This window comes from Ascaphus truei, chromosome 5, assembly GCF_040206685.1.
Source record: "Ascaphus truei isolate aAscTru1 chromosome 5, aAscTru1.hap1, whole genome shotgun sequence".
NCBI lineage: Eukaryota > Metazoa > Chordata > Amphibia > Anura > Ascaphidae > Ascaphus > Ascaphus truei.
The window spans coordinates 148,392,678-148,408,494 of record NC_134487.1 but is presented as its reverse complement, the minus strand read 5'-3'; the positions used below and the strand labels follow the sequence as shown (position 1 = coordinate 148,408,494).

The 15,817-nt window shown below is 46.6% G+C and overlaps 1 long non-coding RNA gene across 1 annotated transcript in view; it reads left to right on the top strand.

Annotated features, from left to right (window-relative positions):
- LOC142495489 (uncharacterized) overlaps positions 1-15,817 on the top strand; it is a 35,988-nt gene that overhangs the window by 17,711 nt on the left and 2,460 nt on the right. The window lies entirely within an intron of this gene.

The window sequence follows — 15,817 nt, the reverse complement described above, 5'->3', positions numbered from 1 at the left end:
CAGAGATAGGTTTTTTTTTTTTTCTTATTTTTATATGTTTTGCTGTGTTAAAGCGACAGGCGCAATAAAGCCTCATTTTAATTTCACCTTAAAAACAGTCTCCATTGCGTAACTCTGAACACATCTCCTACCGACACCTTTACTCCCTTCTCCACCTGCAGCTCCTTCTTGTTACGCTGTGCTCACCACAAACTAGACGAGACCCCTGTGCTGAGATGGGAATAGGCAGCCACCAGCCACAGGGACCCCATCCGGAATGTAGAATGGTCTTGCTGGCCGAGTCTAGGTCAGGAGAGATCAGAATAAACGTATACTTGCTGGGTCAGATGCAGGAGAGGTCCAGAGCGTAGGAGATACTATTGCCAAAGTCAGAACTGGAGAAGGGCGGATCGTCGAAGTTCAGAGCAAGGGTCAGGGCAGGAGAGATACGGATCATAAAAATTCAAGCCAAGGTCGGGGTTCCAGAGAGCGAGGGGTCCAAAGGCAGGCTGGGTCGGTACACGGGAAAGCAGAACTAGAACAAGGTAACGAGGCAGGTAAAACAGAGGCAAACACAGAGTAACGTGAGTCTATGCTCAGCCAAAGTGCCAGTGGCACAGCTGAGCATAAGTAGCAGGCAATTACCAATCCCCCAGGGGGTGGAGCGGAGGCGCAACCCTCGCAGAGACCAGAGATAGGCTGGATGAGGGAAGACAGCTGACAGTGATGGAGCTAATGAGCTCTTCTTGACCCGTCGCTCGGGAGCGTCGCGCGCGTGCGTGACACGCTGATGACGCACCTTGCATATGCCCTCCAATCCCGCGATGCGGGGTCTGCGCCTGCGCAGCGCGTCGGCGGGGAACGCCGCTCCCGTGCGCTACACCCTATCTCTCTTCTCACCTTTTCCTCCCAGCTACGTGAGTGACTTGTATACAGCTGTCTGACTCACTTTCCCACTTCCACTCAATGCTTGAGTTTTTGCAATCAGGTTTTTGTCCTCTACATTCTACTGTGACAGCACCAACAAAAGTGACCATTGACCTACTCCCAGCAAAGTCTAAGGGTTATTGTACTTCTCCTTATTAATTCTCCTGGATCTCTCTGCTGCCTTTGACACTGTTGATCACCGCCTTCTCCTAAATATTCTACAATCCTTTGGCCTTTGTGATGTAGCCTTTCTTCTGGTTTACATCCTACCTATCCAACCACCCTTTCATTGTTTCATTCTCTGGTGTCTCATCCTCTTCACTCCCTCTTTCTGTTGGAGTCCCACAAGGCTCTGTCTTTGACCCTCTGCTCTTCTCACTCCACATGTCTTGTCTGTGAACTAATACAATCGATTGGCTTTCAGTATCATCTCTATGCCAATGACACCCACATTTACTTCTCCTCCCCTGATCACCTGGATATCCCACCATTACCTGAAGCTTAACATGTCCAAAACAGGACTAACACTCTTTCCCCCTCACACTGCCACCCCTACACTCAAACTCACTGTTAATAACACCACAATTTCATCAACACCTCAAACCCGCTGTCTAGAATCATCTTTGACTCTGATCTCCCTTTTAATCCTCAAATTCAGCCCTTCCCGAAGTCCTGCTATCTCCACCTTTAAAATATTGCCAAGAAAACGCCCTTTTCTCACTCATGGTGCAGCTAAAATCCTAATTCACTCATGTCCCGCTCCGACTACTGCATTCTCCTAGTTGGCATTCCTCTTGTCCATCTATGCCAACTCCAAATCTGTGACGGTGTGCTCACTACAAACAAGATGGGACCACGCTGCTGAGGTGGGGTAATATATATAATGCCAACCCACAGCTGCGTGAGCACGTCTGGAGTGTAGAGTAGTCGAGGTAGCCGGGTCAGAGTAGTAGAGGTGAGAATGGTCGTGATACTTGCCGGGGTCAGTAGTGGAGGGGTACGAATCGTAGTGGGTGCTTTAGCTGAGGTCAGGATTCGATAGGTGCGGATCGTCGAGAGTAAGCCAAGGTCAGGGATGGAGAGATGCAGATGGTCAAATGAAGCCGGGTCAGGAGAGGAGAAGAGCGGAGTCCGAAGGCAAGCAGGGTCAGGTAACAAGGCAAGGCAAACAAGGCTGGAACAGAACAGACTGTGGAGTGGCACACGCACAAACAGAGATTATGCTCAGCCGATGAGACTCTGGCTCTGCTGAGTATTTACAGGAAGCTGTGACAAATCCCAGCAGGAGGAGTGTCACTGAGCAGGTTCTGATAGGAAGCTCCGCTGCAGGACGCAGGTGTGCGGAGTCTTCCTGATGATATTATTAATGAGATACAGGTGCATGTTGCACGCGCACATTTAGGTCTGCGCAGGCTGAGTGTGAGGTTTGGGAGCGATGCTGGTATCTGGATGTATGGAGGGTAAGTTTTGCGTGCGCCGACCACGCAGCGCCTCTTGGATCCTTACAGTACCCCCCCCCCCCTTCAGGAGCGACCTCCGGGCGACTCCAAGCAGGTTTCAGGGAGTACTTCTCGTGGAATCTCTGGACAAATCTGGGCGCATGTACTCTATGATGACCCAAGAACGTTCCTCCGGTCCAAAACCCTTCCAGTGTACCAGATACTGGACTACACCTCTGGATATCCTGGAGTCCAAGATGGATTGGACTTCGTATTCCTGTTACCCCTGTACGAGGAGAGAAGGGGGAGGTGAAGAAGATACCGGAGTATGTAAGTTTTGAACCACGGGTTTCAGGAGAGATACATGTAAAACGGATGGTATTCTCAGAGACAGAGGAAGTTGTAGTTTATAGGCGACCGGATTGATCCTTTCCAATATAGCGGATGGTCCAATGAAACGTGGTGCCAATTTAAGTGAAGGAACCTTTAATCTTATATTCTTAGAGGATAGCCATACCTTGTCCCCGACTTTGAAAGCTGCTGGCTCACTACGATGTCGGTCCGCCTGTACGTTTTGCCTGGCGTTTGCTGACCTGAGATTGTCCTGGATCCTCTTCCATACTTTGAAGTTTCCTGATTCTGTCATCTGCTTTTGGAACTCCTGAAATGGAGGAAGAGATAGGAAGAAGCAAGGGATGGAACCCGTAGTTCATGAAGAAGGGTGTTTCAGTGGTGAACTCGATGTGCAAGTTATTGTGTGTGAATTCAGCCCAAGGAAGAAGTTCTGACCAATCGTCCTGAGTGTCGGAGTGTTCTGAGCACATGTGGGGCACGCAGCAACAAAGTCTCTGATATATTTTTGCATTCCAGGCCACCAAAAGGTCCGCTCCACTAGATCAATGGTCCTTCTGGTACCTAGATGTCCAGAAGATTTTGCAGAGTGACCCCATACAAGGACCTTCCTCCGATGAGAAGGTGGAGTAAACAAGCGACCCTCAAGAACTATGAGATGTTTTGGTATAGGGGTTCGAGTCTGCATAATGTCCTTTAAAGCATCAAAGGTATTGGCGGAGAGAATGTACTTAGATGGAAGGATGGGTTTCCGTTGATCCTCGGACTTGTTGTCTACGAAAAACTGTCGGGAAAGAGTGTCAGTTTTGGTGTTCTTTGATCCCGGAAGAAAAGAACTAATGAAATTAAATTCGGGGAAAAAAAGTGACTATCTGGCTTGACGAGACCCCAAACGTTTGGTACCCTCGATGTAGAGTAGATTTTTGTGATCTGTGAGAATGGTGAATGGACTCTCTGTACCCTCCAATAGGTGTCTCCATCCCTGCAGGGCAAGCTTGATGGCTAGAAGTTTGCAGTCCCCGACATCATAATTTTGTTCTGCCACAGAGAACTTTTTTTGAGAAAAACGCACAAGGGTGTACTCTGGCCCGGGGATTATTCCTTTATGAGAGGATGGCTCCGGCTCCCATGTCCGATGCATCCACCTCCAATGTGAATGGAACACTGGGGTCAGGATGAGTGAGTATGGGTGCCGAGGCAAAGGCAGTCTTTAAATCCTCAAATGCTTGTCTAGCTGCTGGCGACCACAAGGCAGGATCTGCACATTTTTGTGTGAGAGCTGTGATAGGCGCCACTTTAGAAGAAAAATTCTAAATGAATCTGCGATAGTAGTTCGCGAAACCTAGAAATCTTTGTACCGCTTTGAGTGAAGTGGGGCGTGACCGATCTAGGATCGCATTAACCTTTGCTGGATCTATTATAAGGCCCGTATTGGAAATAATGTAACCGAGGAATGCTGTGGAAGTTTGGTGAAACCAGCATTTCTTGATCTTGGCGAATAAATGGTCCTCCCGCAGTCGTAGGAGTACCTGCTTGATATGATTAATGTGTTCATCCAAGGTTTTTGAGAAAATCATGATGTCGTCCAGGTAAACGACTACAAACTGATTGAGCAAGTCTTGGAATATGTCGTTTACAAAATCCTGAAAGACAGCTGGAGCATTACAAAGCCCGAATGGCATTACAAGGTACTCATAGTGTCCATCGTGAGTGTTAAATGCTGTCTTCCATTCGTCCCCCTGTCTTATCCTCACCAAACTGTGGGCTCCCCGGAGATCCAGTTTGGTGAAGACGTTGGCACCCTGTAAGCGGGCGAAGAGCTCTGGGATTAATGGCAAGGGATACCGTTTTTTGACCGTAATCTTATTGAGACATCTGTAGTCTATACATAGTATCAGGGATCCGTCCTTTTTCTTCACAAAGAAGAAGCCCGCTCCAGCTGGGGAAGAAGACGTCCAAATAAATCCCCATGGTAAATTCTCCATATTGTAGTCCCTCATGGCCTTAGACTCGGGATGGATAGTGGATATGAAGATCCTCTGGGAGGTATTGATCCAGGCAGTAGGTCAATCGGACAGTCGTAGGAGCAATGAGACGGCAAGACTTCGGACCTGGCTTTGTCGAATACGTCTTTGAAGTCAGCATAGCACCCTGGCAATTGTACGTCCGTGTTCTGAGGGGTGTAAAACAGGACTTAATGCAAAAAGAGTCCCACACAACATGTTCCTTACCCATCCAGTCTGTGTGGGTTGTGTATCTGGAGCCAGGGAGGCCAAGGATCCCATCCATGGAAGGAGTGTGACTGGCATCTAGGAAGATTTCTTTGGAATGATCTGTTGAAGTGAGGAGACGGGATGTTGTTCCTTTCTGCGAACCCCTGGTCAATAAAATTACCCCCTGACCCGGAATCCACAAAAGCCAGTGTAGCTAGGATTGGGTGTTGGAAGATGGGGTTCGGAGTACTGGGACAAGGCTGTACTGAAGCTGGTAGCAGCAGAGTCGGCGGGGCCGCAGAAGGTATCTGTGCCTGGGCAGTAAGGGTTAACAAATTCTCATGCAAGAGATTCATTCGCTTGTCATTTTGCTCTAAGTATTTTTCAATACTTGAGAGCATGCTGGCGTGCATGCTCAAGACTCACCCCACCTCAGCGGGGTCCATGTGTGGTGGGCTGAGCATACTGTGACGGTGTGCTCACCACAAACAAGATGGGACCACGCTGCTGAGGTGGGGTAATATATATAACGCCAACCCACAGCCGTGTGGGCGCGTCTGGAGTGTAGAGTAGTCGAGGTAGCCAAGTCAGGGTAGTAGAGGTCATGATATTTTTTGGGGTCAGTTGTGGAGGGGTACGGATCGTATTGGGAGCTTTAGCCGAGGTCAGTTTGGATAGGTGCGGATCGTCGAGAGTAAGCCAAGATCAGGGATGGAGAGATGCGGATGGTCAAACGAAGCCGGGTCAGAAGAGGAGAAGAGCAAAGTCCAAAGGCAAGCAGGCTCTGGTAACAAGGCAAGGCAGACAAAACTGGAACAGAACAGACTGTGGAGAGGCACACGCTCAAACAGAGATTATGCTCAGCCGATGAGCCTCTGGCTCTGCTGAGTATTTACAGGAAGCTGTGACGAATCCCAGCAGGAGGCGTGTCACTGAGCAGGTTCTGATAGGAAGCTCCGCTGCAGGAGGCAGGTGTGCAGAGTCTTCATGATGATATTATTAATGTGATACAGGTGCGCGTTACACACGCGTGTGCGTCGCGCACTAATGACATCATCACGTGGACGCAACCAGGAGGCGGAGCCACTGGAGTTGGCATTTAGGTTTGCGCGGTGTAACATGGACTTATTATCCCTGTTAAGAATCTTGCCTCTAATCCAGCAGTGAAGAAAAAATTATCGATATCAGCGCTGCTCCTTGGGATGACAGACTCACTAGGTAGGTAATAAAATCAATTTATTAAATCTACATAAAACAGATACTAGAACATAACAAAAAAGACCTCCTCCCACATGTTTCGGGCGAGTTCGCCCTTTCTCAAGGAGTATCTCCTACCTGGTGAGTCTGTTATCCCAAGGAGCAGCACTGATATCGATCATTTTTTCTTTGTTACTTCTGGATCGTGGTCGCGCAGGAAGTGCGTCATTACCCTTTCAGGTATCACAAGACCAGGAGACACAGAGGGGACGGACTCTCGTGAGCTGTTTGAGCTCCATCCGTAGGCTGCTGCAATTGCGGCCGCTGGCCCCACAGGGGAAGCGGGTCTGCAAGTGGCCCTTACCCCGCATCTTCAAAAGGTCTTTTTTCCTGCTCCGCACTTATATCTTATTTGGCTATTAGCTGTGGGGGTCAACCTTGAGTGGACAGACGGTTCCTTTGGATATCTAATCCAGCAGTGTGCTGGTTAATTGCACACCTGCAATCAACCACCCCACCTGCCTAATCAGAACCCTGTCAGAAAAAGTCTGTTCTGAGAGACAGGAAGAGTGGGTTCCTGAGCTCACATTTGGAGCTGACATAGGAAAGACAGACCAGAGGATTTCGTTAGTGGACACTGAACTGACCAGAGGACAGATGTCTTGAGCTGAAAAGAGACTGCAGGCTGACAGCAAGACAAAGGGGAGCAGACTATACCTGGAGAGACATTGCCTTAGCACACAAAGGTGCTGACCCAGGAGAGCAGAGAGGCTTCCCCTACAGCTACAAGAAACAGATAAGACTTTCTTATGGGACTGTTATATATCTGTATATATGTTTATATATTTGGGGCTGGTAAATAGCTTAGCTAACCACCCAGTTAGAGAGGGCTGGACTAAATTTGTAGATATTCTCCAAAATGGAGTAGGTTTTTTGTTTGGCTTATTTTCATATGTTTTGCTGTGTTAAAGGGACAGGCGCAATATAGCCTAATTTGAGTTTCACTTTAAACAGTCTCCATTGCGTACCTCTGAACACGTCTCTTACACGCTGACTGCGCACGCGCTCCTATGATGATCGCAGGCTCCAGCGTGAGGTTTGGGAGCAATGCTAGTATCTGGATGTATGGAGTGTAAGTTTTGCGTGCGCCGACCGCACGGCACCTCATGGATCCTTACAAAACCATACAAAATTCGACTGCCAGTCTCATCTACCTCACTCACCGCTCCACTATGCAAATCCGTACACTGGCTTCCTATAGCCTGTAGAATTAAATTTAAAACCCTAATAATGACTTACATAGGTCTCAATGACTCTGCCCCACCTTACATCTTAAACACTCATCCCCCCAAAAAACCTAAGTTCTGCCCAAGACATCCACCTTTAATCATGTCTTCCTACCTTCTCTCACTCCCATCTATTAGACTCTTTCCATGCTGCCACCTCAGTCTCTCTGGAATTTGCTACCACGTGCCAGCTCTCCCCCAGCTTTCAGACATTTAAAAACTTCCTAAAAACTAATATTTTCAAGGAAGCCTATCTGACACACCTCTAACATTCAACTACCCTCCTCCAGCCCCATTGGGACTAGTTGTGCAGCTGCACCAATCTCCACAATACAGTATGTTACACCCTCAAACATCCCCACTCTCACCAGTCTGGCTGAACCATACTCCAATGTCATGTATGCTCCCTCCCACATGTTGTTTCAACATTGTTCTTGATTCCCTCTAGACTGTAAGCTCTCATGAGCAGGGTCCTCATTACCGCTTGTATCTGTTTGCGCATGTTTCTCCTCACTTGTAATTGCATGTAACTCGGTTTATGTAATTATCACATCTCTGTACCCACTGGACTGCGTTGCAAAATATGTTGGCGCTTTACAAATAAACGATAATAATAGTGAATGTCCCTGTCTGTAACGCTTGCGCTGCCCACGAGCAAGACAGGACCCCGGTACTGAGGTGGGGAAGTAGCAAACCATGCACCCACAGCAGCGGAAGCATGCCTGGCAGGCGAATTGTCAAATGTAGCCGGGTCTGGGTTGGACAGAGTGGGTTAGTCGATACTTGCCGCGGTCCTGGAGAATAGAGTTCAGAATAGTCAAAGTCCGTTAATCGTGGTCTGGGGTTGGAGAGATCAGAATCGTTGAAGTCCATATAGCCATGGTCTGGGGTTGGAGAGGTCAGAATAGTAGATGTCCGTATAGCCGGGTTCTGGGTTGGAGAGATCAGCAGAGTCAAGGGTTAGGTGGGGTCAATAGCCAGAGAAATTCCAAAGACAAGCTGGGTCGGTACACGAAGGGTGAACTGCAAGAAAACACAGGACAAGGAACAAGGCACAACAGACGTAGGAGCTCAAGGCTACAAGGAGTTATGCTCACCAAGGTATGAGAGGAACTGCAGGGTTTAAGTAGCACACAGGAACCAGTAGCAAAGGAGGCGGAGCGGAGACGCGGCCTCCGTGGAGGCAAGGATTGGCTGCAGGAGACAAGTGGGCTAAACAAGTACTTGCCACTCAGCTGGAGAACGGTGCACGTCGTCACATGTGCGCACCGCATGCGAGAGAAGCACGGCGCATCTGAGGGGGAGGAGCTAAGCTCCATCGCACTCTAGAAGAGCTGCGCGTGCGCACGCACGCACTGGTGCCAGAGCGTTGGTCTGAGATAAGACAGGTAAGGAGGGAACACATCGCAAAGGACGTGTTCTCTGATTTCGTACACTGTCACAGGGACTTATCCCTGTTGAAGAAATTATCTCTACAATCCATCAGGGATCTGGTTAAGTGCGGCAGGCGATTAACTAGACTCCACCTGGCCAATTAAGGCTGTAAGAAAAGCCTCTTGTTGGAAACAGGAGAGAGATTCCTTAGCTCACATTTTGGCTGACAGAAGGAGAGCAGAGAAGCATGCACACAGACACTGTCTTGAGCACAAAGGCTGTGCTGAGATTAAGACACCCAGAGACCTATATTTCCTGGACACAGAAGACCCAGGAACCTGCCAGAGACTGAAATAGAGGGCCATCTTCCAAGGTACCTCCTGAGACTTTGGGGTGATAGGCTGGAAATGGGAATATCCCTCCAGTCCTGCAGAGAGGGTCTGGGGAAGTAAGTTAGCCCTTACAAATGGATATGGGTCTGTTATTTTGTGGTTTTTTTTTGTATGTTTTGCCTGGATAAAGGAACAGGCTCAATAAAGCCCAAGATATAATTACACCCAAATCGGTCTCCATTATATGTACTTCTGCACACATCTCTTACATATGGTGTCAGGAGTGGTACACTGGCGACACACTTTATTCGAGCTCGGCTCGTCCCGCGAATTCGTGTGTACTCGGGTGTATTCAGGTTTCTGATCGTTTTCTGCCAAAGTGCATTGCGTTATTTTCCGGCAGGAATTTAAGCTTTTTATTCCGGCTGGCTGCAATACTGCAATGCCGTCTAAATACACATGGTGGCGCTTGCGAGCTGTTCTCTGTGAAGCCGTCCCCTATAATGAATTGTAATGCAGTATATATACTGTATATATATATATACTGTATAACAACAACCCCTATAAGCCCTAACATACTGTACAGTACTGTATATGCACATACATAAATGATACTACTGTATGGGCGGCGGGGGCGAGATGTGTTTGCAGCAGAGAGAGATCCGCTGCTCTCTCTCTGCGCAAACATCCGCACATTAAAAATTATTTGAAATACATTTTTATTGATAGTGTAGATGTGCAGGGGGTCTCCGGAGCTGAACCGCGTTGGTTTTAGGTCTGGGGACCCCGTGCCCCCCGAGATACAGGCCCCTTTAGGGGGTGCCGGTATCCCTCTGCTTGGTTTAAAGGTCCGATCACGTGACCGCGGCCTGTAAACCAAGCAGAGCAGAGGGATACCGGCACCCCCTAAAGGGGCCTGTATCTCGGGGAGCAGGGGGTCCCCAGACCTGAAACCTGTGCGCTTCTGCTCTGGAGACCCTCTGCACATGTACAGTATCAATAAAACACATACAATATACAGTATAAATAAACACTCGTTCTTTACCTTAGCGGCTATGCGCTATGGTAAAGAAGCATAATTTCTGTATTGTAATAATATTGTACAGTGAGCAGGGGGTTCCCTGAGCCAGAAATTAATGCTCAGGGACCCCCCCTGCTCCTGCTCAATATTATTAAAAATACAGAAAATGCTGCGTCATTACCATAGCGGATAGCCGCTAAGGCAATGAAGGGGTTAACCCACCGTGCCCGCTTTATTGTGTGTAGTGGGGATGGGTGAGGGGGGGTATTTGGCCCTTGGTGTGAGTTTAGGACTTGCGGGGGGGGGTTGGTTTGCGGGTGCACTTAACCCCTTCACGACCGTAGCAGTTAATACCGCTACGGTCATGAAGGGGTTAAGCCCTCCCGCTACCACCCCCTCCCCCCCGCAAGCCCTAAACAACCATCGTTGGGGCTAATACCCCATTCACCCACCCTCCCGCTACCCACAATAAAAAAATACACACACACAGCACAGCACAGCAGCCGCCAAAAAATAAATAAATAAATCTAAATAAATAAATGACAATAAATACATTTGAAATACATTTTTATTTATAGTGTAGATGTGCAGGGGGTCTCCGGAGCTGAACCGCGTTGGTTTTAGGTCTGGGGACCCCGTGCCCCCCCGAGATACAGGCCCCTTTAGGGGGTGCCGGTATCCCTCTGCTTGGTTTAAAGGTCCGATCACGTGATCGCGGCCTGTAAACCAAGCAGAGCAGAGGGATACCGGCACCTCCTAAAGGGGCCTGTATCTCGGGGAGCAGGGGGTCCCCAGACCTGAAACCTGTGCGCTTCTGCTCTGGAGACCCTCTGCACATGTACAGTATCAATAAAACACATACAATATACAGTATAAATAAACACTCGTTCTTTACCTTAGCGGCTATGCGCTATGGTAAAGAAGCATCATTTCTGTATTGTAATAATATTGTACAGTGAGCAGGGGGTTCCCTGAGCCAGAAATTAATGCTCAGGGACCCCCCCTGCTCCTGCTCAATATTATTAAAAATACAGAAAATGCTGCGTCATTACCATAGCGGATAGCCGCTAAGGCAATGAAGGGGTTAACCCACCGTGCCCGCTTTATTGTGTGTAGTGGGGATGGGTGAGGGGGGGTATTTGGCCCTTGGTGTGAGTTTAGGACTTGCGGGGGGGGGGGGGGTTTGCGGGTGCACTTAACCCCTTCACGACCGTAGCAGTTAATACCGCTACGGTCATGAAGGGGTTAAGCCCTCCCGCTACCCCCCGCAAGCCCTAAACATGCACCGTTGGGGCTAATACCCCATTCACCCACCCCCGCTACCCACAATAAAAAAAATACACACACACAGCAGCCCCACAATTAATAAATAAATCTAAATAAATAAATACATGAAGAGAAATAAATATATACTGTATATATATATACTGGATATATATACAGTATATATATAATAACAATCCCTATACATATACAGTATATACTTTGTATATATATACACTGATGGAAGCCCTAGAGGTGAAACGTGTAGGGCAGACCCTGCAGTCATTGCAGGCATTGCAAACCGAGCAGAGTGAGACGCGCTGCAGAACGGAGTGGAGATAGCGCTGTGACGTCATTGGAGGTCGAAGTCTCGCGAGAATTGGAGCCGGAGCACATGACGCGGAAGTAAACCAGGCTAGCAGCAGTGCAGTGGACCGGACAGCTTACTCTACGAGTGTGAGAGACTCAATTCAAACTCTCAACTGCTTGAAATTATTTCACACCATGTGAGTGAGATACTGTTTGTTATTTTTTAGATAGTTTTTACAATAAAAGGTGTTATACTATTTTTGTTCCATTGTCCCTCTTCCCCTTCCCCCCCCCCCTCCCTGGTGAGCTATATCCCATGTTAAGGAGACACGCAGCTGCAGATGAAAAGGTGACCCCTGAAGCAAGCAGCAGACGTGGAGAGTCTGAGATCCATGCAAACAGCAAAGAAATCCCAGCAGCAGTGTTCCTGAATCCCAGTGGTGGATTAAAGGCTTATATTTGGCTGATTAAGTGTAAGTGTATATCTTACCACCTTAACTCTGAAAGTAACAGACATACTGCCCTATGATATTTTTCTCTTTGTTTCTTTCCTGGCTTATTTGCGCCTAGGTCATTTCTTCTCTCTATATATATATATATATATATATATATATATATATATACACAGTATACAGTATATATACACACATGATGAACCAATATACAAATACATGTAGAATGGTTATCAAAATCATACTGTCCTACAGATAACGCTTCTCTATACAGACAATAATAATAATCCATTTAATAATCCTAACTGATTTTACAATATAAAACATAACATTCCAATCCACACAGTACAGTACATTGCATTTACATTGTATAAATGATGCAAAACATCTATGCACCATATACATTCTGCAAATGAATGTTAACAATATAATTGCAAGCTACTCTACCAGTAAATACAAACACTTCCAAACAATTCAACTATTTTAACCAATCAATTATACAAAAATCAATATATACTGTAAGTAACAACCAGAAAACACAATTTAAAACCAAAGCTAACCCTTACAATACCAAGGATTACATCTATCTAATTGTAAAAAACCTTATACATTATACACAGCATTGTTTAAAGCCCCCTCCCCCCTAATGTTTCTGTTAAACAGATTACATTGAAGGGAGAGAGATGTAAAGGCCTAAAGCCCCCTCCCCCCTAATGTTTCTGTTAAACAGATTACATTGAAGGGAGAGAGATTTTACAGAAACACACATTAGGGGGGAGGGGGCTTTAAACAGATTACACTGAAGGGAGAGAGATGTTTCTGTTACCAGTAAATCTCCCTCCCTGCATTGCTAACCACCCTCACCCCCTACCCACATACCGTTACCCCCCCCCCCCATCCTGGCCATGGCCCCTCCGCTTCTGCAAAACAGACACAAAAACATACAAAGTAATGTCCCCTAACCCCTTAATCACCATAGCGGTTATTAACCGCTACAGTCATGAAGGGGTTAACCCACCCTCACCCACCACTCGGGATGCCTACATACCCTCCCACACTAACCCCCCCACCCGTGAGGCCTAACCACCCAGTCAGTACCGACAAGGGAGGCCTACCCACATACCGTTGGGGAAACACCCCACCCCCACCCCAGTACCCACAATAAAAACAGTACAATGACCCACAATAAACAGCATTATATTTATTAAATACATTACCCACCCCCTGTGCCCCCCCATAAATACAAGATTTATTCTTTTACATTCAGGGTCCATAACGCAGCCCCACGCTAGTCCCCGGTGGGCTGGCAGGGCACCTGGACAGACCTACAGTTTACCAGCAGCATTCCACAGGTTCTGGAGGCCTGCTGGTGGATCCTGCCAGCACCATGGCGCCCAGGTGGTCTCCTTGGGTCACCGTGAGCCACAATTAGGTCCCCACGGTAGGCCCAAGGATGTCTGGGAGCCCCGGGTCAAACCCACAGGTGTCTGCGGGGCCTCGGGTGGTTCCCATGGGGGTCTGGGGAACTCACGGGTGCTCACTACGGGTCCGCGGTGCCCCCACAGAAGTGGGACCACACATCGTCGTGCCCGCAGACTACGGGTCGGAGGTGCCCCCACAGAAGTGGGACCACACATCGTCATCCCCGCATGTGTCACCCGTGGAACCACCAGCCTGCTACCCTTTAGGATACCCGAGGATACCCACAGGTGGTCTCCATAGGCCCCACGCAAAACCACGGAATCAAACCCTGAATGTAAAATAAATAAACCTGGCCTATACATTCAATACATACACCCTCCCCCCCAACACCTACAGTACAATAATGTGCAAAATAACTATTATCCAGATATGGATAATAGATTAATTGCCCATTATTAAAAACATTAACTAGCATATACAAATAAATAAAGTACTACTGACCTCATCAATACGAAGTGTCCGTTGCCAGTAAAATCCTTGTCTTGTCCACAACATACATAGCAAATACAAAGCCAATACATTGCAATTACATTCAGATATCAATTAACCCCTTAAACACCTTATCAGATAATAACCGCAAAGGTGATTAAGGGGTTAAGCCACACAGGCCCGATACCCACCCTCACCCATGAATTTGTACTGTGGCTTCATCATGCAACTATATATATATACTGTATATATATATACAGAGAGACAGAGAGAAAGAGAGATAGAGATATATATATACAGTATATATATATATATATATATATATATATATACACACACGTTATATACACACCCATGATAAACCAATATACAGTACAAATAAATGTAGAAGGGTTATCAAAAGCACTGTCCTACAACCAAACACTTCTCCATACATACACACTAAATTAAAATCAATTTCCTTTAATATTCATAACTGATCTCTCAATCTACTGTAAATCATCACTAAACCTCTGAAAAGCCATTTAAACAACTTACATTCCAATATAAATGATGCCTAAATATCTATGCACCATATACATTCTGCAAATTAATCAACCAAGTAAACAAAACTCAATTAGCAATCATTATTTACATCCCTAAACAATTCACACTAGATCCCGAACAATAAAACCATTAACAAATTCACGCCTAGAGCAGAACAATTAAGCCTTTGAAAAAATATAAGTACTGACAAAAATACAACCTTTACAAACCAAGCCTATCCCTGACCTTCCTCAAACACACAATACAATACCAAGGAATACATCTATCTAATTTTAAAATACTTTAAACTCACAATAAAGCATACTGTAGCAGCATACACAAAATCATTTAAAACACATCTAATCCAGCTTTTAAAACAACATCATTTCTTACCCTGTACTGTACTGTATGTATATATCTCTCTAGACATATATACATACATACATACAGTGGCAAGAAATGATATACCACAAAAAAAAATATACACGTTTGTTAAAAAACCTTTTGACAAAATTAACAAGTTAAATAAAATACATTTCTTTACTGTAGTTCACTTACCATTACTTGCCCCCACCGACTCCCGTTGCACAGCTTACTCACGAACCAATAAACAATCAGGAACCCATAAAATAATAAACCATTCAAAATAATAAACATTAATCTAAAAATCCAAACCAATCCACGGGTCTTCTACTTGTAATCCATCTTCATCTGTATTCTTCTTTCTTCTATCTTCTTCCGGGCGGGGCAGGGCATGGTCTTCTTTCCATCATCGGCCACGCCCTTGTCTTTTTTCTTCTCCAGAGGTCCTTCCTCTGTGGCGTCTGGCTGCAAAATGAGACGACATAGGCTTTTAAAGGCCTATGACGTCACATTTTGCGTCATGGTTCCCACGGTCCTGATTGGGCCGTGAAAACCATGTGTTTTGGCCGATAAAAAAAAAAGAAAGGATGTGACGTCAATAAGGATAAAGTTCCCACGCTCTGATTGGCTACCGTACCACGTGACAGGTTTTCATTGACGTCACATCCTTTCTCCCCCAAGCCCCTGACACATGGTATACCAGAGCCAATCAGAGTAGGGATAAAGTTCCCACGCTCTGATTGGCTCTAGTACCATGTGTGCACGGCCATGTGCCTTTTCATGACGTCATCTTAAAGGCAATTGGGGCCTGTATCTCGGGGGGCACGGGGTCAACTTAAAGGCAACTTACTGAGATTCAGCTGGCTTCTGGACGC